At 35.1% G+C, this 24,613-nt stretch overlaps 1 long non-coding RNA gene across 1 annotated transcript in view; it reads left to right on the top strand.

Moving 5' to 3' along the window:
- Positions 1–23,352, top strand: part of LOC148184144 (uncharacterized) — a 57,511-nt gene extending 34,159 nt beyond the window's left edge. The window contains exons 2-3 of the long non-coding RNA XR_015772727.1: positions 11,374–11,450; positions 21,614–23,352. This is a non-coding gene — a long non-coding RNA (uncharacterized LOC148184144). The remainder of the gene's footprint in view (positions 1–11,373; positions 11,451–21,613) is intronic.
- The last annotated feature ends 1,261 nt before the right edge of the window (positions 23,353–24,613 follow it).

Below are 24,613 nucleotides of genomic sequence, written 5' to 3'. Positions count from 1 at the left end.
GACTAATTGCTTGGAGAATAATAAAATTTCTTTGTCCTTCTCTCTCTTCGACATTTTTAAGCTTCTCTTTTGATTTACTTTTCTGCTTTTCATGTATTTTGTCCATTTTACATGTTGCTTGGCATTCTGCATTTATTATTCTAGGAATAGCTCAATTTTTTGAGCCACTATAATAAAATGACAAAAATTCAGAACACTCCACAATTTATTCATGTTTTGTAAGTATTAGACCATCTGGCATAGAATACTCTGTTATAGAGCTACCTCAGATCACACCATATTAGCAGGCTACACTTTTCACTGAAGACAATATTGATCATAGAGGCTCAGTCCTAAGATGAAGAACCACACATCCTGTTTTAGCTACACTTTCATGGAAGACTTCCCATTTCCTTTTTTCTGTCCCACATTGATGGTTCCACCCTGAATGTCCATCATAGGTTTTCTTGGGGACTTTTTTATTTAACTGTTGAGCACTTGAGACACTCTCAAACCAGTCATATAGTCTTGCTACAGCTTTTCTAAATCTTGGGTGAAGATAAGAGCAGTACTTTTAATACTTCCTAGTTATAAAATGTGGGTTCATCTTGCAGATCACAGCTGAAGCCGTGTTGAAGTACCAATGAGCACAAGTGAGCTGCACTGGTTGGGAAGACAGAGGCTGTGCTATGGTGGCCTCAGTCTCTGCTCCAACAGCAGTGAGGCAGAACATGCCATCTGAGTTGCTGTCTGTGAAGAATCTTGAAAATCCCTCCTAGCATAAACATCTCATTTGTGTATCCAACTGGACGGAGGCTGGATTAACCAGGTTGCGCACCACCTGGAACGGTTCTGCAGACCAGGGTATGGCAGATGGCTTTGCAGAAGCAAAGAAAGCTTCATCTCTCTGCCTTCAGCACAGCTGTGGCTCTATATTTTCACTCATTTGGAGTAGTTAACAAACCTAGAACACCTTTGCCTTTCCAAACTCTCCTCCTGCTTCAGATTGTTGGATAGTAAGGTACTCTCTGAGAATGGAGTGAATGTAAAAAAAAAAAAAAAAATTAAAAAAAAGGCACTAAAAGGAAGATTCAATATTTGCAGTTCAGAAAATGGTTAGACATTCCTGCTGCTGTGAACTGTCTGGCTAGTCTAGAGTGCTACTCATACCATGAATTTCTGCAGTGGTGCTTTCACTCTGCTTTTTCTTTCTGTCATTTGCTTCTCTGACATTTATGTATAATTTCAATTTCTTTCTTTTAAAGATCCGTTTTAAAATCTATTCCAATATAGATTATCCTTTTGGCTTCCCCTTCCCCCCCCAGGAATCTTCTTTCAAGTTCTGACTGTCTTAACTTCTTATGGTTTTATTTCCTACTATAAGAATTCTACTCTGTTCTTTTCAGTGTTTCTTTTCCTTCTCTTTTTCTTTCTCTTTTTCTTTCTCTTTTTCTACCTTTATTTGTGAATCAATTTTCACAAATTTAATATTGAATTGTCACAAAGCACACTAGTTCCTCCTGGGAATCAAGATGAATCTTTCTTAAATGCCATCACAGGTGAAATATATTTCATGCAAATACATATAATTACAAAATAAATGTTATTTAGCTTCTTTTCCTGTGGTGTTTCTGGAATTTGGAATGACTGGTTAATGATGAACTGGTGATACCTTGTCCTCAGTGTTAGAGAGCACAGAGTGATCAAAGAAAGAGTTAAATTATGTGGAATTGCGCAAAATGATTCCTGAATTGCATTTTCTATTAATAAAACTGTCAAAATTACAGTATTTTATTGTTGTCATCATCCCTCCCAATCCTGACTGGATTACTCAATAAATAGGTGACAAAATAACTAGGAAAAGAAACAAAAAAAAGCAAAAACAACCCCTCAACTGCAAACAGATGACATTTAAGAAAAGCCTTTGTTTCTTTAATTGTCATACCTTGCCTTTCCTACCTTTGAGAGAATTCATTGTCCATAACAGTACAATAAAGTCAGTTTACATTAGTGTGATGGGTGTTCCTTGATTCTCAGAGCAGTTGAAGCTGTGGAAGAGTGAGAATATGGCCAAATTCTATTAGCCCAGCAATATTTCACATAAAAATTATTGTCACTGTAATTCCTATCTCTGATTTCAGACCTACCCACAACATGACACCAGCACAGATGGCAATGTTATAAAACAATAAATCCCATAGGAAGCCTGTTGCCATTGGAATAGGTGAGGATCACTGATCAGTACAGAAGTGTTGTCCTTCTGTCTAAGTGCCTCAGTCTGCAACAGAACCTCAAATCTGTGAAACTTATTTATCCATTCATCTCGAGTCATTTCTAATGCTGGCTGACCACAACTCTTGCTCAACCTTCAGGGAAAAAAAACATGCATACTAAATCTCTCCTGATTATTTTGATGTACAAGCACAATAGGCCCAGATTACAAATATTTTTAGAAGCTTAATTCATACTGATTTAAGTAGGGCTATGTATCTAAGCAACTTTGACATTAGCTGTGTTCCCTTCTGCTCTTTATTGCAAACAAAATGACTGGTGTTTTGTATTCCAAGTGAAATTGTACAGATTAAAACATGAAACTATACATTTTTCTTTCCTCCTTTCTTATGGAAGCAGCCACAATTCCATACAGTTTTTTCTTGTCCTTTTTGAAGAATTACCATGGTTCAATCACAATATATACCATAATGTTTTTCTTTCCAAAGGACATGTGATGTAGCCTGAATCCCTGTTGACGGGAATTAGTGAATGAATTTCTTGCTTCTCTTGAGTGCAAAGCCAAAGCTTTTGCTTTTCCTACTAAGCTACTTAACATAGCCCACATTTCTTCTCACTCTTCCAATTCTTTCCCCCATACCACCGCAGGGGAGTGAGAAAGCAGCTGTGCAGTGCTGAGCTGCCTACAGGGGTTAAAATCATAATGACTGTGTAAAATTGGTGTAGTGTGAACACTTTTGGAATCTCCTAAAAAATAGTTGGTAAATAGAGATTTTGAAATAGTAACAAAAAACTGGGTTATTTTTTCCTTCTTTTTTTGAAAGGAAGAAAAACCCTTATGAAAAACCCTATTGCAGATTACTCAGAAATTTCTTTCATAAATATATCTGCATTTTTTTATCTTCTGGGACAATGCACTTTAAACTTTTTCATTTGGCATAAATAATTTCTCATTTTGTTCCAAATCACATTGACTGCTGACTCAATCTGCCATAAAACATGGAGGCATAAAATCAGAAATGATCTGTGGGAGGCTTAGAAAAAAATATCACTATTAGGAGAACAAGAAGCAAAGATAATTGCAAATGAAAAATAATCCAGAACAGTACAAGAGAAAAAGGATAATTTCTGATTTTAACCTTTAGGAAAATCTGAAGTGAATTCCAAGTTTGAAATAGAATTTGATACCAGGTAATTGGAGTTTATTCAGATTTTTCATCAAAACTTTTAATGATTTTCACTTTTTGTCAGCCTTCTTTGTGACAAAGAGGAGTATCCCTCTTTTCTTCTATGCTCTGACAACATCATGGAGAATCCCATAGCATATGGAGTGTCAGGCATATAGTTGATTTCCACTTTAGCTACATACATGGTCAAAGCTTTTATAATGATAAAAGTATCTTGTTTCAATTCTGATTCCTTTTCGTCTTAAAAAACCCACCTCACTGGTTTGCTGTTAAGTGAACAGGTAAAATATAAATAAGGTCAGAAAAGTTGTAGTCAGGTTGAATTTACAAAAAGCTTTAGAAATCAAATGTTTAGCTTTCTTTAAATTTTTTTGTTTCATATGTTCTGTGCATATACGTTTATATGTACTTGTGGGCAGTAGTAATCCAGGGAAGAACAGAGGAAGGAAAGGGGAAATGGCAACGGGGAAAGGGAGATTAAAAGAGCTGTCAGTAAATAATAGAAACACTGTTAACATCTTAAATGAAATATCAGCATAACATTGTCCTGGCAGCTCTTTAAACATGACATAGAAGAGGATCGTGATTTCTCTTGGAGTGGTAGTTTCTGCTGTGGTCATGCTGAAAAATTTTTCTTGACTTGAAATGCTTGTTTCAGTCTCAAGCAATTCCTGGTTTTACCTCCTGGATGGGTTGGAAGGCCAGCTGCAACAAGACAAGGATGGCATTGCTCCCATGATCCACAGAAATGGGGTTATGTGCGTCTCTTGAAGGTATTTGCCCATTTGGAGTGGTTCTTGTGGTTACATATAAAGAAAAACTAAACATGTTTGTAGTTTGAAAAGGAAAAGATTCTTTCTTCCAGTGCTGGCAATAGCTTTCAACACCTGTCCACTGTGCTGTTAAACCAACTGTATTTTAAACACAGCAACAGTTGAAAAAGGATAAACTCTCATGAGCTGAAAAAACATGTGATAAGTTTTGATGCACAGTGTTACTTCATGGTTCGTGCAGGGAGAGGAAATTGGACACACTTGGTTGTGATGAGGCTCAGCAAGACTTTCTCAGACAAAATATTAACTGCCAGATGTGCTTTATCTGTGTTGGAAGAAGAATATAAATGAGATCTAACACCTGTGTGTGCAAGCTGACATTTCAGATAACATTTTTTCACACTCAGTGTGTTTGTAGCATTTAGCTGTGTCGCTCATGGAAATTGTGTGACTACTCCAATATGTCATCGACCAATGACTTGGGGGGTAGGGAGTTTTCATTAATTGTGCTACCTGTAAAAGGACCCCAAATTGTGGAAGAAATTTCAGGAATGATAGGACTTGACAGCTGAATGAAACTTGTGTTTCATGAGCGTCAATGACAGCAGTAGCTATGAATCCCTGATAAAATTCACTCATCCGTGCTCATCCTCATTGGAAGTCATACCTCTCCCAGCCCCTGAGAAAATGAGGCATTATTTCTGCTTTATAGGAAGATCTGCTAGGTATTGTTTTGTGATTGATTAAAGAAAATATTACATATGTCAGGAAAGTAGAAAGTTTCACAATGATTAGCCTTTGAAAAACCAACTCCTATTACAGTAATAATATTTTCACTTTTTCTTCATGTAATTATTTAATTTATGAAGAATAAAAATTTTAAATGCACTGTTGACATAAAAAATTAAGAATTCATGTAAATAATAGTGAAATGAGAACAGTAAAGACAGAGGAAAAGAAATTAAAACCTACCACAGAGAAATAGCTTTTACTCTTCTTGCTAATCTTGGAAATTCCTGGCAGGACTCCAAGACTATTCTGATGTTTCACTGGCTTTTATCTATGTGTTTGGTGGCATAAATAAAAAATGCTATTTTTTATTATGGAGATTCCATTCCTAGTGTTTTCAGAAGACTCAGTGTTAGAAAAATTAAAAAGTTCTTCTGGAGCAGGTTGAACTTTTTTGCTCTGTATTTCCACTAAGAAAAGTGACAAACCTTACTTAATAAGAAATTATAACATAAATTAAATATATTGAAATTATTTTAACTAAAGAAGGTAGAAAACAAAATGGACCTTTATGAGAAAAAAAAAAATGCACCATTTAACATAAAATGGATAATTATAAAGAAATTGCTACCAAAGAGAGCCAGCAGGATTTTTTGCATTTCTGATTCCTAACTTTTTAATTTTTTTTGTTATTCTTTGAAATAATCTCATGTTTTAAAGCACCTTTAACCCTCAGCAGTACACTAAGAACATCAGTTCAGGGATGTTCTGGGGAAAAAAAAACCAAAAAAAACCACCAGTGCTTGTTTCAGTGACTTGAGCTTTACTTTTGTGCTACTTATTAGACAAAATGGACAAATTTAGTCTTTTTGGAGCTGGTGAGAAAGAATTGCTCTAGTTGAAGGAAGAGCAAATTGAGAACTGGGCTGTTTGCTTATCAGAAATCTTTGGCTGCAAGGGAGCTGCTTTTCTTACAGCTTTTGGTAAAACAGTTTTGTTCTTTTCTTATGGGGGACAAATAAATGTAGATTTTTAGACAATATTTTACCTGTATATTCCCTTTGTTGGGAAGGGGGCTGTCAGAGTGCAGAGATTAGAAATAATTCACATTTTCCTATATTGACAATATAAGGGAATCATCAGAATCTCTAAGATTGTTGCACCTATTATATATGACTTATTACAGATCTCTGCTAGCAGCATAGCAAGGATAGAGCTGGACTTGCCAAGCTGAAACTGTTCAGGGCTGAATTTTCATGTGGAGATCAGTTGCATTTAGAGACATTTGGTCAAGTAGCTGACTACTTGGGCCTAGGAATGACCTGGGATTGGAATGCAGGTGGGCACTATCTGCTATGTTTCCACTGGAAATACAGTGTTCCCCACATAAACCTATTTGTACATTATGTTGAAGTTTTAAAAATTTTAATTTAACACTTTTTGGCCCTAGACAATGCCTCTAAAGTAGGTTCTGGAATTTGTTGGGTATTTTTCTTGAAATCCTTTGAATTTTGTAGGCACATTGGTGGGTACTATATCTATTGTTATCACTTAAGAGAGTGTTATTGCCATAACTGATAATTTAATGAGTGTATTTTCTCTGTGCTGAACACAAGAATGAAGAGATACATATTATTCTGTAAATCCACCTTGTGGCTTCTGATATGCTGTGTCCCAGATTACTCTGTTAACTTGGAAAAAAAATTGCTTGAAGGGGATGTCAGTAAAAGACCAAAAGAGAGACAGGCCCATTTACTTTATTAGTAGTAAAATGAATAATAACACAAGACAGAGATTAATTACTTTTACAAGCAAAAAAAGGACATGAAAACATGATTTCATATTGCCCCATGTTAAAAAATGCACTCTCCAAGGTTGAAGGCATTTCCTGATCTAACACAATGCTGCCTCTCAATGGGCACCTTCCTGGTTTTTCATCACCATTTGACTTGATGAAATGAATTCAGCCCTGCCTCTGCAGCATTTTTGGACAGCAGATGTAAGAACTCCTTAGCTGGAGGTTCTTCTGCACTCAAAACTCCAGAAGAAAGGAAAAGATGAGGGTCAGATGTCCTAAGCATGTCATCTGAACATGAAGCTAAATGAGAATAAAAACTAAAAATCTCACCCATTTTATGATTAAAAACCAATTTTAATTATCTTTGTATAATTGATATTGATCACATGACTACTGAACCAACATGTTTCTAAGATAACTGTGTATAGTAATTTATCATTAAAAAAGTTTAACTGAAACTTTATATATATAACTGATGGTTAGTCAATATGAAGAGCTTAATATAATACCTTAAGCCACAAACAAAACAATTGAAGGCTAAAGACAAATATTGATACAAGTCTTTTTATGAGAAGTACAGGCAAAATAATCTTGGAACAAGATGGATTACCTCATAAGCATAAATGTCATCTAATAGCCAAGGCAATAACTTGCATGTAACTTCAAAGTATTCATTGATCAGAACTCTTTAGGTTGATTCTTAAGCATTTGCAGAGTTATTTAAATTGGCCTTTGTCAGTGATAAACCAAGTCATTCATATTCACGTGTCCAAAGATGAACATATATTCTGTTATTCCTCTCTAGCTATCTATCTAATAGATAATTTTTAACTGGGGAAAAGATGAATTATAGTTTTGCAGAAACAATTTATGGTGATAAATTTGTGCACATTTTCCACAAAACAATTGGAATTAATGAAAATGGATGGGCTAAAAATGATCTGTCAGACATAGCAATTTTTCTTACTTATATGATTTGTTTTGTACATACAGCCTTAATATTTGAAAAAGCAACTCTGTTGAGATCAGTGGTAGAGTATTTTTAAAAAAGAGAACATGCAAAACAATATACTGTTTAGGACATGACATAATGTTTCATACTAATGAATGTATAAACATTATTAAACTAGAGAAAAAGATTGTTCACTATAATCTGAGTCATGATAGCTGGAAGAAGTTCAAAAGAATGATATCAATGTATTTATAAATACATACATTTATCTGCACTTTAAGACATCTGTTATTGATAGAGGCATTTTATTTTTTTATATATAGTAACCATTTTGCAATTATGTACTTTTACAGTAATTAGTATATTCTACAGAGAATGTTTTTTTAGAAAGCTAATCTTCAGACTTTCACAGTTTGAAGACTAATGGTGCCTATAGATTTCTGTATTGATGTGGTTTTGGTTTCTTTTTAAATATTACTTGAATCATGTCTCAAGTAGTCTGAAGATTTTGACTGATAGGTCATGTCAGACCTCTAGAGCTGATAAGACAGGTGAGAATCTGAAAGCAGCTCTGATGTAGAGTTTTTGGGTTTTTTTTTTCATATTATATTCAGAGAATGTGAATTTCTTCTAATTTGTGATGTGAAAGGGAATTTTGAAATCTGATATAATTAGTCAGAAAGATTTCAGCTGTGCCACTTGCTGACAATAATTACACTTCTCCTGCCACCTGAGAGGGATCACTGCTGAGTGCATGAAATGTCTGTGGCACTTGGGAAAGAATTCTGTTCATACTTGCAGCCTTCCACAATGTCTAACTACAGGCTCTTCACTGGATGGCTTTGGCACTGTGTGTTTGCATTATTGCACACTGATTTAACTACTTCACACAGCTGATTTTTAAAGGTAAAGACCTAGGAGGATATTACATCCTTAAAACTTGAATATTATGCACATGTGAATACTTGAAAGTATTTCAAGCAAAATTGGTGATCCACTTTCTACAAGTATTTCATCTAATCAATTCATTGTCAAAAATGTTCATCAGATTTGGTTTTTACCTAATGCTTTTGTTCACTATTCAGTCAATTTTGAACTTGAAAAAGAAGATTGGAAATATTTTGATCATGAGTACTCACCAAATCAAAGAAGAAGAAAGTACAATGTGAACAACTGAATATGTCTAATCACTGCAGATGAGATTCTGAATAATCTATACCACTTAAAAAAAAAATAATTCTCACTGCATGCAAAAGATCCATTAACTTCAAAACAAATTGAAACATAGAATGTTGCACAAGACACAAAATCAAATTGCACCCTGGCTACAGACAAGTCATTAGAAATGAAGCTTGAAAAATCCATATTATATCTTTATTATCCAGAGTGGAACATTGAAAAATGATCTTGTGATTAAGGCAATGGACCAGAACAATTCTAAGTTTAATCACTGTTTCTGCCTTGCCCACCATGTATGATACAGAAAAAAAGTTCTTTCCTTCTCAGGTACATAAAACCACAATTTATAATAAGTTCTAAGACTGTCATAATCATGAGGTGCAACCGACTGATTTAAAAAATGTATTTTAACTAAGTAATAGTCATAAGTTAAACCTTGATTCTTAATGAAAGCAACTATGCATGAAACAACATTTCTCTATTAAGTATCATAGCCACCCCTCTGGAAAACAAAGCAAAAGCTTACTCTGCTGTGTTAACTGATGTGAGGATTTATTTTTTTTAAAAAAAGTTTACAGATAATTTTTTTAAGATAATTTTTACAAATTTTTTTCCTTTGTACTTAACAGATTATTGTGGGATTGCATCTCATGCAGAAAGTCAAATAATGTTGTTAGTCTAATTAAAATCCTTAAAAGTTAATTAAAAGAGAGCAAAAATTTATTGTGGTTTGTCCAAGTGCTGATATTCAGTGTCCAAATTATCTAATTAACACAAAACAGAACTCAATAGCAATACAAGTGTAAATTTTTAGTGAGAAACTTATTAATATATACCTCTATAAGAATGGTGTCATGTTCACTCTTCTGATGACTGTCCTGGTGGTCAGGTCACCAATAACTTTCTCCTTGAGAAGACAATGCAGAGAGCTGTAGTGAGCTGCCATCACTCCCAGTTGTGTGCTCTTGTAATCAAAGAATCACAGACAGGGTAATGCTGGCAGGGACCACCGTGGGTCATCTGCTCCAGCCTCCCTGATCAGGTAAAATCATCCCAGAGCACACGGCACAGGGCTGTGTCCAGACTGCTCTTGAGCAACTCCAGCGAGGGAGACTCCACAACCTCCCTGGACAGTCTGTTCTGGTGCTTGGTCACTTACATGATAGAAATGTTCTTCCTCAAGTTCAGGTGGAACTTCCTGTGCATCATCTTCTGCCCATTGCCTCTTGTCCTATTGCTTGGCACCACTGAGCAGAGCCTGGCTCCATCCTCTTGGCACTCTCCCTTCAGATACTGACAGACATTGGTGACGTCCCCTCTCAGTTGTCCCTTCTCAAGGCTGAACAGGCCCAGCTCCCGCAGCCTCTCCTCATGAGAGAGATGCTCCAGCCCCTCAGTCATCTCCATTGCCCTCAGCAGGGTACCAAAGATCAATCTTTCCAAGTCTGGGAAAAGAGTGCAGACTACAGGTATGGGCAGAGACTCTGCTGCATTGTACTAATGGTTAAATACACATGGAAACTTGTCTATTGCAATACTGTGGTCAGTCTGGTTTTCCTTCTGTTACTCATAAGAACTGAGAATATCTCACTGAAACTACTTAACATGCTGAAACCCCTAAACACACTTACAAAGTGTTGTGAAAACACTTTGTTTGTTGCTCTGTGAAAAATAACTGAAAATAAAAGTGAAGATAGATTTAGAACCTGGGAATGCTAGCTGCTGGCACTTATGTCATGAAACAGACAAAGTTAAAAGTGAAGGAGAGCAGATTTCTTTCACTGGCTGAAAATGTGTAAAGAGGAATCGTGCTGAAATGCAAACATACTGCAATAATCACTCAAAAAGGGTTTCTAATAAAACATTTTGTAAACTATTATTTTTCTGTGATATACCGCAGAAATTTAGTGACTCAATTTAGTGCATTTCTACAAGAGGTTTGGTTTGGAGGGTTTAGTTTCTTGTAAGAGAAAAAAGGTGCTCCTAAATTCACAGGTTCAGTGAAAAGTGTAAAGTAGAAAAGTGTTGCATATTAATAATAAAATCTTTAAAGGGTTGTGATTTTCATTATGATATGTTTAAACTTTTTCCAATAAGATAATACCCTAAATGGCCTGATTTGGAGTGCTTTTTGCTTTTCCAAGTGCCCTAGAAAACTAACTGGTTTGTGCTGTAATTATTCAGGTTTAAATTAACTTAAATGATCCCAGCTGGAGCTTTAAATTTTCATACTCTGTAAAAATAAGTAATCAGATAATGAGTATTAAAAAATAAGCTATCATAAAAATATTTGCTAATAGTTTAGTGCACTTTGAATTGACCTTTGATAATCATAGTGAAATGGCATAAGAAAATGCATTATTCAGATGCACAATTTTCTGATACGTTAGACACAGCCAGTAGGCACTAAGTCAGGCTAAGGATGTGAGAGAAGCTGCCTACCTGTGGCTACATTAAATATTCCTGTGCATTGCTAGAACACAATTAAGAATTTGAGCTTGCTAATGCCATGACTAAAACTTCCTGAAACATGTGACTTTGCAGTTTACCTGAGTACACAGATTCCACTTTTTCTTGAATGCTGCAATGGAAATCTGCTACAATGGAACCGGTACTCTTGGGTAAGAAATTATTTTCCTGGTTTTATTCTGCAGTTACTCCGACTTGTACCTCCGTGCTTTTTACTTCTCATCTGGGTCAGAGTAAATTTTTTATTGACATTCATCTGTGGAAACATTATGTTGAAGATATCATATAATTGTCACCCTTTAATAAGCATTTTGCTTTCTCCCTGTAGAATGTGGACCTGCACAAAGGTAATTATCTCATATTACAGAAGGTTGACATAATGGAAGCACTGCTTAAAAATTAAATCATTTCATTAGAGTAAGTGCCTGGAACCACTTTCCAGATGACACAATGCATGATAAGTCACAATTGTGGTATGAAGCAAGAAAATAACATATGCTAGAGGATAAAACGTAAGGTTATCATCGCAGTTACAATTATGCCTGGTGTTGTTAGTTATCAAATTAAACTTGTCTGTACTTAATGGGAAGTAAAAGAGAAATATAATTTCATCACAACTGACTGATTGCATTTGCAAATGTATCTTTATTTTTCCTTCCCAGAAGTCCATTCATATGTACACCTGAATAAGTTTCTCCATACACTTATGACAGTAGAAACAATATTTGTTTCCCTTTCAAGATGTTTTTCCCAATGTTAGGCAAATTTCTTAATTTTCCTAATCTATTCATACTACAATTTGTTTATGTCATTGCAATGACTCAGAATACAGAAACTGTTAATTAACAAATATTAGTATATTTAACAAGTCTCTGATGACTGTTATCTGTCTCATTTCTGAGAGAACCCACAACCTTCATGAGTTCCACTCTTGGCATTAACTGCAGACTCCAGAGATAAAGAATAAGAAGTTAAGGAGAATAAAAGAGTATTCTCAAATCTGTCAGTGTCTTTTCAGGAGTCAGTCAGGCACACAGGAAGGGTTACAGATGTTTTCCAGGGCACATTTATGAACAATTTGCAAGGGAATCATCACAAGCTCTCAGGTCACATATTCAAGACAAGTGTGCTGAAACTATATAAAAATTACCAATTTCTGCCTGCATTTTTTTTTGCTATTGTTGTTCATTTATCACTGAAGTTAATGAAATCAGTGCTTAGCTTTTCATGTTCAGCTTTGAGCTGAACTTAAAAAAAAAATAAAAGAATATCAAACTTTCTTTTGAGATTTCATACAGAGATAAGGGATGGTTTGGATCTCCCTTTGTCCAAAGATATGGGGATCTTCCAGCTGCCTGTAGGACCACGATGGCTCTGTGTGTTTGCTTATAACTAAGCCAATGTCCTTGAAGAAAGTTGCAACACTTCCAGGTGAGTGACAGAGGAAGGAGGGGACAGGTGTGTGCAGTGGTCTGGTCAGGACCCTGTTTGGCTACATGTGTGTCCCAGAGCAGCAGAGGACAGAGCAGCCACCCCTGCTGCCATGGGGCAGCCGCCATCCCCTGTCTGGGGCTCTCCCAGCCCACATCAAGGCTGTCCCAGCTGTGTGTCACTGACACAGAGGAGACACCTCTGCTAGCCCAGCTGTGCCACCAGCCCCACTGCATCTTGAGTCACCACACTGGTCTGGAAGCCAGGTCTGGTGCCAGGAGCTCATGTGTGGCCCAGCCCTTGGCTACCTGGGGAAAAAGGGAGCCTGATTTTACCTTGGCTGTAGGAGCCTCACAGAAAGCCCACAGCAGGATGTGGGTCAGGCCAATCTTTGCAGCACATTGTCTGATCTCTGGCTGAGTGCTGGACGAGGGACTGGACAGGACTGTGCCATGGCCCCTGGCTGCATCCCTCTGAAGACATGGAGCTATGGCTGCTTCAGTCATAATCAGGTTTTAAGTATTTGCTTTATTTTAACAACAATTTTGCACTTGATGCAAGAGCTACTAGGTGAATTCTTGTTACTCAGAAACTCAAAATAGGTATCTAAAACTCCCTTACTGTTTTCAGTTCTGTTGGCAGTCTGATGTAAAATTACTCTTTGTTGAGAAAAAAATTCATTTTTTATTTAGGTGTAAATCAATAAATTTACATTTATGTCAGGATAATGTGAAGTTACATCACATGGAGAATTAATAGTCCATTGCCTTTTCTTGAGAGCAATAGTCATGGTCTTATTTTAAATAAAAACCTCATATTTGGGAGGTGTGCTGTGACAGAGTTGTTAGCTATTTAATTTATCCTTGACAGTGCATCTGTATATTTCATAACAGATACTAAGGTACTGCCATCTGTGTTAGAAATCTAGTCATGTAGCAATCTTAAACATTTTCTCTCTGTTATTCTTTGTCATTTGTTTTACCACTGTTACAGCTGACATTGGTGCATTATTCTTGGACAGGGCATTAAACCTTGCAAACACTGGTTAAGTGTGTGCTCTGCTGATGGCCCTGGGCTGCTTGTACGCTGCTTGTGCATTCTTTCTTCCCTGTGTTTTGTAATGGGTACTGTTTACATTAAAAATGTGCTATAAATTGTATTTTTAGTGCTGGAACTCATATATAGAGCTGCACCTATTGATAGAAAAACTGAAAAAAACCCAACTTAACAGGCTATGTGAAATTAATACACATCAGTCAAAGGAATGCACTTTGATATGTGCTGTCATGGTTTTATTTTCCATGCCTGTTGCATATCAAAGTTCAAAGGAAAGGAATATTTTGGGAATTTTTAATTTCTTCAGTCTGTGCTTTGACCAACTTTTTATATTTATTTTAGAAGTACTTTAGGACTTTAGAAAGGTCCTATAGTTCACCCTATTGCTAAATCTCACATGTAATATAATTAGGAATTGTTAAGAAAGCACCTTGAGGATAAAAAAAAAAAAAAGAAAACAGACTTATGAGCACATCACACCTGTAATTGAGGTATATTTCTTTCTTCAGTAATCTGGTTAGATAGGTGCAAAGGACACAAAAAAACCACAAACAAACAAAAACCAAATAAACAGACAAACAAACCCCAAAACAAAAAAAAAAAGAAACCAAACAAAAAAATCCCCAGAGGATGCAATAAACTGATTTCTGATATCTGAAAAAGGTTTATTTCATTTTCTTACCAGGAAAGGTGGGTGAGCAATTCATAGGATTAAAGGAGTCACCTGAAGACTCAGTGTACTTATCTCAATGCCTGACTTCATGCATTATTTTGGTCAAGTCATTCTCTTAAAACAAATTTTGTTGACTGAAAGATGTTCAGGTCAAAAGCAATTGTATTCTGTATTTGTACATGCCCTGGAACAAAAGCAGGTAACTTATTGAAATGTCACCAGTAAGCCTTATTTCTGCAAAATTCTGAGCCAATACTTTTCTCCTAAGATTCATGTTTAATTTAAAGTTTCCAGAGAATACATTTAGTTGGGAATCTCAAAATAAAGATTTCAAGCATCCTGCAAAATAATAGCGCTGTGCCATGTGAATTAATGTGTATCGAAAGGAAGAGAAAAACAAATCAATTAGCAAATGTTATCTTTCCTCTGAAGTAGGTAGGTTTTTAATTAGACTATTTAATCAAGAAAAAAATCAGAATAACAATTGAACAAATGTTTATTGTTTCCTGATGTAAATCCTGAATAGTGCATCCCATCACTTTTCTGACTCTTCTTTATTTTTTCCTAAGCACATTGAAATTCACATTTTTAAAAATTACATAATTAATGTCGTAATTGCGGGAAAAATGTTTGCCATTTTTCAAGCAACAGAAGGAGATGAAGCAGTAAGTACTGGATTTTGGAATGCAGAGGTATAGTCAAAGAAATTAGTTTTGTGCACGTGACTTAAAAAACAAATACAATCCAAAACCCAGACACAAGAAAACAAGTTTGAAGTTCATAGCAAAATATTTAGTGTTCATGTGTGAGGTTAAAATTAAAGATGACTCAGAACATTGAACAGCATCAATATTAACGATTTGAGGAAGGAAACAGCAACAAAGAATTGCCATGCTATTGAAAAAAATGAATGAATGAATGCATGCACGTGAGAATATCTGAAAAAGACATATCCCTGAGGTGTGTGCTATGTCATGAAATGTTAATGATGTTGAATTATTATTTTATTTTCAGAATGATTTCTCTCCATCTTTCATAGAAAATAACTGAAAATTACTTTTGCATATCACACTTCACTGCATTTCTCTCCCCTGAGATGAGGGTTGGTTGTTATTGGCATCACTCACGGGCCTTGACCAAAAGTACTACAGCAGGACTAGAGTCACTTGTTTGCCATTGCAGAGTTCCATCACCACCTGTAAAAAATCTGCCCCGATAGTTGTTGTTATCACACTATTTTCCATTCTTCACCTTACTGCATGAATGTCATGTTTCTGCTAAAGTAACAGCTACAAGTACAGATGCTACCAATGTCAGTAAGAAAGAATGGAGCATCCTGCCTGTGGCTGTTCTGCAGCACCCTTTTATTTATTCTGCAATATGGTGTAGTAGTCTCACTTTTTTGAGCAAAGTTGTTGCAATATAAATGAGAAAGTCCTTATAGCACAATATTTTTTTTCTAGGTATTTAAATTATACATATATCTAAATTATCTCTCCATTATGTAATTGTTATAAATTTCATTTTTCTCTATGTGGGGAATTGCTGTCAGTCTTCTACAGAACATATTTTCAGGGTGCAGCAGGAAAAAGAAAGAAATAAAATCATCTTGTTCTCAGTGACCATCTTCACAGTCCCTTGTGATGACAGTAGTTGTCACATTGTTTGGAATAACTTTCTTTGTGAACTATTGATGGAATTAATAAAGCAAGCAATTAATTCTGAAATAACGAGGGAAGAATCAAAATGCAGTAAAAAATATACTAAACCACAACTCACTGCAAATTACTGGAATAAAAATATAGAAACATTTTCTGGTAATTCAGCAACTGTTAGTTGGGTTACTGCTGCCCCTGGGTAAACTGACATTTTCATATGCACTAATTAGCAAAGAGGTCAAATAAAATCTCAAATAAAATAGTTCATTTGTGGCATTTTGCCTCTATGGAGGAACTAATCTCAAGTTCTGGAACAACTGACAAAGTAAAACGCTAGGTGTTCTACCCACCAGGACAGGCTATTATCCATAGCTAATTAACTACAAACAAAATGGACAAAAAAAAATTTGTTGATTTTAAAAATTATTTTTATTGTTTGATGAAAGCTGCAAAGTATCTTTATCCCAAAGTATGAGATGATGTTGCCATGCACACAGAAACACACTTGGTTTTGGTTATGATCACATGCTGGAGTGCGTGGCAGCAATGCCAAGGCTGCCCCGGTGAAATAACACAGCCTAACATCTCTTCCACTCATCTGGAAGCCAAGCCAGCAGCTCTGCTGGGCTGACGACAGCAGTGAGCTCTTTTGCTAATTAGTGCATAGAGAAATACCTAATTACACAGGAACAGTAGTGACTTTGAAAGAAACAGCTGAAGTACCTGAAGAAATTACAGTCTGTGTTTCCAAGCCAGCCACAACCTCGATTCTTTTTTTAATCACAGAATTGTCCAGGTAAAATTTCCAGCTGCTGCAAATGTAATTTTATCTCCATGAAAAAAGGAAGGAAAATGACTGAATATTCAGCAATAGCATCACCCATTATCTCAGAATCAGCCTCTAGAACACAAGTGCTCAAGATCATGCATGTTTATACATGTAAATGATGCTAAACTACTGCATCCTAAGACTGCTGTTAAGCAAAGCTGCTACTCAGTAAGCTACAAGTTTCTATGGAATTAGTTTTGAAAAATACAATTTTTTATCTGTTCAAAATACTTCAAAATGGTACACATTTTAAATGTTCACTTAAACAAAGATTTATTTTAATTTCCAGTAAAATAAAATCATATAGCCATAAAAACATCAGGTTTTTGCAATTTCTTTGCAAATTATCCTACATGTAATTTTTTATAAATTCTTAAACACTCTTCTATTGGCATTTTTCACTACCTAATTTTATCCATTCTTTTTGTATAGATGGATATGTTTGCAGTGCATACTGATGCATTTTTATATATTCATAGATCACTACATTATTACAGTTTGCTGTTTCAATATATAGGTTTCATGAGGATGAACTTGGCATAATATTTTTTCACATAAAAGATAAAATGAAACCTATTTTAATTCAAATAAAGGCAGAAAGAAAGGTATTTCTCAATAAAAGTCAATGAAAGTTTTTGTGTAAAAAGCAAAATTTTAGAAACCCTCAATTTTTAAATGCCTATATTGCCATTTTTTATTTTATTCTCTATGAAGGAAATAATTTCAGGCAAAATCAGTAATAACTTCAAACTGTCATTTGATGCTTTTGAAATACTCTGAACCAAACCAAATTATGTTTTTCCCTGAAACAAAAGCAATTCTTACCTTCCTACTAAATGTTCAATAAAAACCAAACCAAGTTTCTCCTTTTGTGAATTCAGGTGGTGTTCTCTCCTTAGAGGCTTGCAAGTGTGGCTTCTTGAGCAGTGTGAATTATAAATGCAATTAACGTTTGGATTCTTGGTGCCATGTGCTCATGTTACACTTGATTATTGCCTCTTTTTATTTCTAAGGGTATGTATGCCATGACCTGTCTGTCCACATAATTTGGCAGTAGGCAGAAAACTATGTCAGAGGTCTGTTGTGATCTGTAGTAGTGTAGGGCTGACTGTGTTTCTATTTTTTACTAGTTGTGTGGTGTATTTTTGGTCCCTCTGAAATAATGGAAAATATTTTCTCGGTTGTTAATTGTCGAAACACAAATGTGCTTTGAAATTTCTGAGTTACTGGAAAAATTCTTCAGGCTCCATCCATTTTACTTCTGCTCAAATGTGTTATGGATAGGAATGAATCCATAAATGTGTATTTGTGCTGGCAAAAGGGATCTTACTGTCCTTCAGCTCATGTTCAACTTTCAACTCCTGTTGCTTTCTTTTAAGATCATTCTGGTTTTATTCAAGGTACAAAAGGCATTCATTCATAGAAACACTTAGTGGGCCTACAGATGTTTATTTTATCTTCATTACCATTTAAAATTAATAAAGTACACAAAACTACTACTGAATGCAAATATATATGCAATAACTTGAACAGAAAAGAGAAACAAAACAAAGCCCTGTATGACTCAATTCTTTAATTAGACTATTGAGAAATGTTATAGAAAACAATGTTTAGATCTCACATGATGAAACTCAAGCCTTCAAAATTGATAACTCTTTTTCTAAATGAAGGACATAATTGACATTTTGAAAAATTATCCCACACCCAAATGTCTGATTTTTAGGTACAGAATTTCATTGCTTAGGTCAATTTAGTTTAACACTAAATGTTTCAATCAGTAACCCAGCTTCAAATCAGAGCATCACAGACCTAAACGAAAAGATAATAATTTACCTTTGTTTTAAAAACTTATTTTGTTATCTCTTGTATTGATATTCAAAAGTAGAGTATTGCTTATGAACTTGACATAGGTAAAATACTGAAACTTGTTTGACTAGACAGTTATTACTCCTCATGAGTAACATGTAACCACCAAAGGGTTAAATGAAATCCTCTTCTCTAGAGTCAGGATGTAAAAATGTAACTAAAAATAAAAGCTGTTTCAGCTCTTGAGGACAGAAGGAGCAGAAGAGAGTGTTAGTCCATCCAAAAATAGTCTCCTTATATCTACAGATATACAGAAAAGGCACAATTCCTTTTACATGGAAATAATGTTTTCAAAGCAAAGTGGAGACTTATCTGTGATAGCAGAATCTTTTACTCCAATATATTTGACTGACAGAGGATTGTATGAATGGAAAAGATCTGCTTTACAATATGTAGATAGTTCTAAAATACCCACAAGAGATGTTTCCTTTTGAGATGGTCTATTCTTTTATGGATTTGTATTTCAGGTAACCTCCTGCTGTGCTAAGGAAGTGTGAGTGGTGCTACCCCCCAGATTTGGAAACATGTTTGTAACAGCAGTATATCTGGGCACAGAAATTATTGTACAATATTTTCATCTACAAGCTGCTGCTGCTGCTTTCAGCTGTGTAGGGTGGTTCTGCTGTTGCTGTGCAGTGACACATTAGGCTGGGCATGTAAAGTAATGCAGTGTGACTGATACAAGCTGATGTTACACTTCACAGCACAATGCTTCATAATGTGTTATGTCAATGAGAGCATTGGAAAAAAAATAAAAAAAATTCTCCAGACAGAACTGATAGAAGAAACCAAGAATAATCTCCCTTTTCTCCTCCTCCCTTCTCCCTCAAAAAAAAAAAAAAAACCCAAAAAAAGACACTGAAAACAGGGCAATTTGTATTCAACACACAAAAATAACTTTTGGAGAATACATAGCAATTGTTGGTTGTATAATACACTTAGAGCTGAATTAAGAAGGGGAAATAATTTTTATTTTAAAACCTGTCTTTCTCTTTACAGAGTTAACATAATTTCACAGATGTGACCTCTACTGGCTTTCAAAGCCATGTGTTTTTAGAGTGCTTTAATGTATCTCTGGTCTACATAATGTTATGAGCATTTTCAGCTTGTAAAGCAACATGTTATTTCAATTCCAAACAGAAATATTTCTTTTATGGACTATCTTAGGTTTCTCTTTATTGTACATTCCTTTTACTTATTTTAATTTTTAAACTTAATGTCTGTTTTTCAAGGTGTACTTTTTATTTGTTTTTATACAAATACTTTTCTTGAAGATCACATGAACATACAGAAACTGGCATAGTGTTTTCCTCATGTTACTGTAAGCTTCTTGATTTTTTTTTTTCCATGAAATCCTCCTAAAGTTTGAAAATCTTCCCATCTTATTCTTAAATTCAGTCCTTATACCAAAAAACTCTGAACCAGGTTCCCCCTTCTCCCTCCCCAACTCAAAACCCTCTTCATATATACACACACAAACAAATAAAAACAACAACAAAAAAAAGGATTTCTTTGACTAGTTAAACTTCTTTTGGCCTGAAAATTAGAAATGGATGAATTGAAAAATTTTTGAATTTGATAAATCGTTTTTATACCTCATCTTACAAATTAAGCAAAAGGGAATTCAGAAATCAATGAAACTTCAGCATTTAGAAAAAGGATGGTGGAGGGATTAAAAATCAGCCTTAAAAATATCTGCCTCTTTATCAGTATATCTCAACATCCCAAGGATTATTCACTCAAATCAGGTCATCCTCGAGGACACACTGCTTGTAATCTCAACCTCTATAAAACATTTTTCATCCCCTTATAGTTGTAGATTTGACCTTCATGTGAGAGCTCAGTGAGGAGGGAGCTCACAAAATAATGTGGAAGTTTCCTATGGGAGTGATGCTGCACTTTTTAAGTTTCTGGAAACCCAGGTGGTAAAGGCATTCATCTGTAACACATTTTCATCTTTTCAAACATGCTGATCTTACCAATCAAATACTATACTTAGTATATTCTGTTGTTATTTTGAACATGATCCAGTTTTGACTGTTCCACATAGTCAAGGATTAAATTATCATATTTATACTATATTTTATAGCTATTTTCTGATGAAGTGAAAGGAAAAACTAGCAGTAAGGCTAAGTCATTTATGAACTGAAAAAGTCAACCTGTTTCCTCAAAATAGAACCTGATTTTGCTTTCCAATGCAAAATCTTCCATTTTAACAATCAAGAGGAAAAGTAATATTTTTCCTTAATGTAAAAGATTATTTTGGTGTAATTATGTGTGCTTGGTTTTTTGGTATTGTTTTTCCCCAGAAAGAATAATGCCAGTCTGTACAGTCCCACAACATTGCTTGAAACACTAAATTAGAACACTAAATTTAGAAGACAAATATCAGAGACAACAAATATGTTCTATCAAGAAAACAAAAACTGATTAGAAAAGCTCAGATGTTTAAACATATTAGTAGAGATTTAAAATCAGCAGGTTTTTTTTTTAATTAGATAAAGGAACTGTAGTAAGTCTAGCAGATATTAAGTAGTTAAGTGGATGAAATATGGATGACACAGTGAAAAAACTTCTACAGCTAAGTCCTTAATTAGTCATGCCAGTGTTGATGTAACTCCATCCTGTAGTCTCTCCTACAGTGTTGTTTACTCATAAAGGCTTTATATCCTGCTGGGAGACACTACCCAGTGGTTAACTGACCAAGAAGGATATAATTAATAAATTTTAATGTGTATGAAGTTTAGCATGGGCTCTTTATTTTAGCACCTTATCCCTTATACTTTGTTTCCCTGTTCCCAGCACTCTGCAGGAATTCCCGTTCCACTTGCTTTGCAAAGGAAAAAAACTTTTCTGTGGACCAACCTGTGCTGCTGAGTCACAGGCAGTGGAGAGTTCTGGTGCCTCCTGAAGGGCTCTGCTACCTTTGTCCTCCACAGATCCCCGCTGGCTGCTGAGATTGTCTGATGAGAAGGAGCTGACCTTGCTTCCCTCTACATGCTTCTGCTCTTTACTTCTTTTATTTTTTTTATTTTCATCAAGGAAATGTAATCAGCCAGCGCTGGACTTGTTGTTTGAAGTGTGCCATGTCCTGCTACAGTAACAGCTGCAAAATAATTTAGGTTAATTTTGGTTATGGAAAAAGTAAAGTTTTGGATATTTTCAGTGTAAATCCTTTTTTTTTCCCCTTCTTTCTGCAGCAGTAAAAGCTGATATATATCAGTTTATGATAATAATGGGGATTTTTTTTGTTTAGACTTGTAATACCCATAAACCACAGCATTTGGCCAATCTCATTTACTTGGTGTTTTTTAACCAAAAGAGGATGGCAAAATTGTGTAAAAACTTCACACTTTGGTGTACTCTTATACTTCTATAAAAATAGCAATAATTTACCATTATTGTACTACCACTGATGTTTAGAGGGCCTACATAGGGATTGTGCTATGGGGTTCAGCTTCAACCCTTTTTTTGTCTGCGTTGTATATATGTGTGTTAATCAACTTTTTCACTGGTGAAGAGAAACAGGCAGTTTCAGAGCATAGTTTATAGGTACAGGCTTTATATTCAAAGCTTCACTCTGTATCGCTCTCCAAAAATAAAGGGAATCCAGATAAAAGTTTGGTTATGTTCCCAGTCACAGGTGTGACATGTGACCCCAGAGAAATCCAAACTAGGGACCACTGTGAAAATGTAGACACAACAAATGAGTGTCAGTGCACAGCCTCCTTTCCCTATGGAAGGTACCTTGGATAAATTCCTAAATAGTTCCTGCAAGCAGATATCTGAATTAAATTGGAAATAATCCAAAAATTTCAAAAGACAAAAGACCAAAAATACAATTTAAATAAAGTCCTGTCCCTTTTCTGTGACTACATGTGCAAATGGAAATAAAATATTACCCATGCATTGCTGTAGATTAATATTTTTAATAGGTAAAATATTACCCATTGCATTGATTCAGAGAAGTCAAGGAAGAGTAAAACATAGTTTCATTATTTTTTATGAGGGCATCAAACCCACTTGTGGGCCAGCCAGCTGGAGGGCTGCTGGGGAAGGACACATGATGTGTTACAAGTGCCAAGTCTGGTATTACATGCTGTAGTACAGAATAGTTCTTAGACAGGCAAGTGTTTTTATACAGAACAGATCACAGGAACTGTAGTTATTACTGGAATGTAATATTAAAACCAACATGAAAACTGACTAAAGGTTACAGCATTTGCAATTACAAATCTTTTACAGTTAGCATATAGTCCTCTTGGGGTTAGAGTGATGGAGATAGGAGCAAGTGTTGTAACATGAGATCTGACATCATCTGATTTATTCATGTGCTTGAACAGTGGGTCATGTAATCTGCTTGATTCGTCATTTAAAAAGGAAGTTATTACAACTGAATTTTAGCCACAGACATGAAAACGAGGGAGTCATCCTGAAAAAGACTAGAAAACAGCTCACCAGTATTTGTGTTCCTGCTGTGAAATTGCTTCTTTGCTTTTGCATATGAAGGAACATAATAAAAGGTGTTGACATGAAAATAACTGTAAAAGTTCTGTTTTCTTTTCCCTAAAAGCAGGAGACTGAGGAAAATTTCTTTTGACAATGCATGGAGTATATGAAGGAAATTTAAGACATCATTATAATTCTGTCACAGCTGGAAGAGGCAGACTCCACCAGGAAGCTACTTCATCATCACAGCTTAATTTTATATTAAAAAGTTCAAATATGTAAGATGATTAAAACCTCCAATGGTTTAAGACTTTATTTCTGGGAGATTGCAGATACTGCAGAAAACGGCATACTCTACCTTGAAAAGCGAGGGTACTTTTCTTTCCTTAAGTTATTGAAATAAAAAACATCTGTAGTTGAAATGATTGAAGAATGACATTGTGACTCAGTGTTCTTCATTTTGAAATGACAAGACACTCAGCATTTGCCCTCAGTCACAGCTGGTGTTAAATGCTCTCAGGTATGGTCATGAAGAAGGCTTCAAGCACCATGCCTAGATCTAATAGATGACCTTAACATATATATTTCTGTATGCCTTTCATAAAAAAGTAATTTGATTTGCTTTTAACCATTTCTTACATAAATGAAATTTAATAGATATATTTTCAGTAACCTAATTTACATAGGCTGGAATACCTAATCCATTCTTTCCAGATAATATTATTCTGGTAGGGGAACTTAATTTATCCATATGCTTCTATTGTTGACATTTTTTTTTCTCTGAGGGCTATCCAAAAGTCAGAATAATAGTTGTTGCAGACTTTTTTGTGCTTATATTGATAAAGGTTTTTTTGGGTGAGAGGAGATCTCTCTTATTGTACCTTTCATTTTGGAAAATGGAAATGCATTCAGAGTTAATTCATAGACAATCTGTAAAAAATATATGTGTATATATATAGTTTTCATTAGAACAATATCTTTATTAGGTAAAAAAAAATAATCAATACTTCATAAACACTTTATAGAGTGTTTAAACAAAACGCGTTTGTTTCTCCACTTAAGGCTAGCCGAGAATTTTGTAATCACTGTCTTTTTTGTTTTTCCCCTAAGATTCTATTTCAAAACTTTGAGTGGTTCTGGTAGGGTATGAGCCTGTGGTGCCAGTAGCACACAATGAAAGGAAGTGACATTTATGTAAGAGAAATAGACTGTGTTTCATAGGGAAATTATTCTTAATTAAATAAATAATAAATAGGGCAATTTAATAGTTTTCTGAAAAAATACCTTAAAAGTTACAGAGATAGAAAAAAAACTGAGAAAGAGGAATGCAGACTAATAATGAACTTCCTGGCT

The sequence above is a fragment of the Pseudopodoces humilis genome, chromosome 6 (genome assembly GCF_049639895.1).
Source record: "Pseudopodoces humilis isolate 2021_Gansu_Grassland_sample_001 chromosome 6, ASM4963989v1, whole genome shotgun sequence".
Classification (NCBI taxonomy): domain Eukaryota; kingdom Metazoa; phylum Chordata; class Aves; order Passeriformes; family Paridae; genus Pseudopodoces; species Pseudopodoces humilis.
The sequence above is the reverse complement of the archived record's forward strand: the minus strand, read 5'-3'. Positions and strand labels throughout refer to the sequence as shown.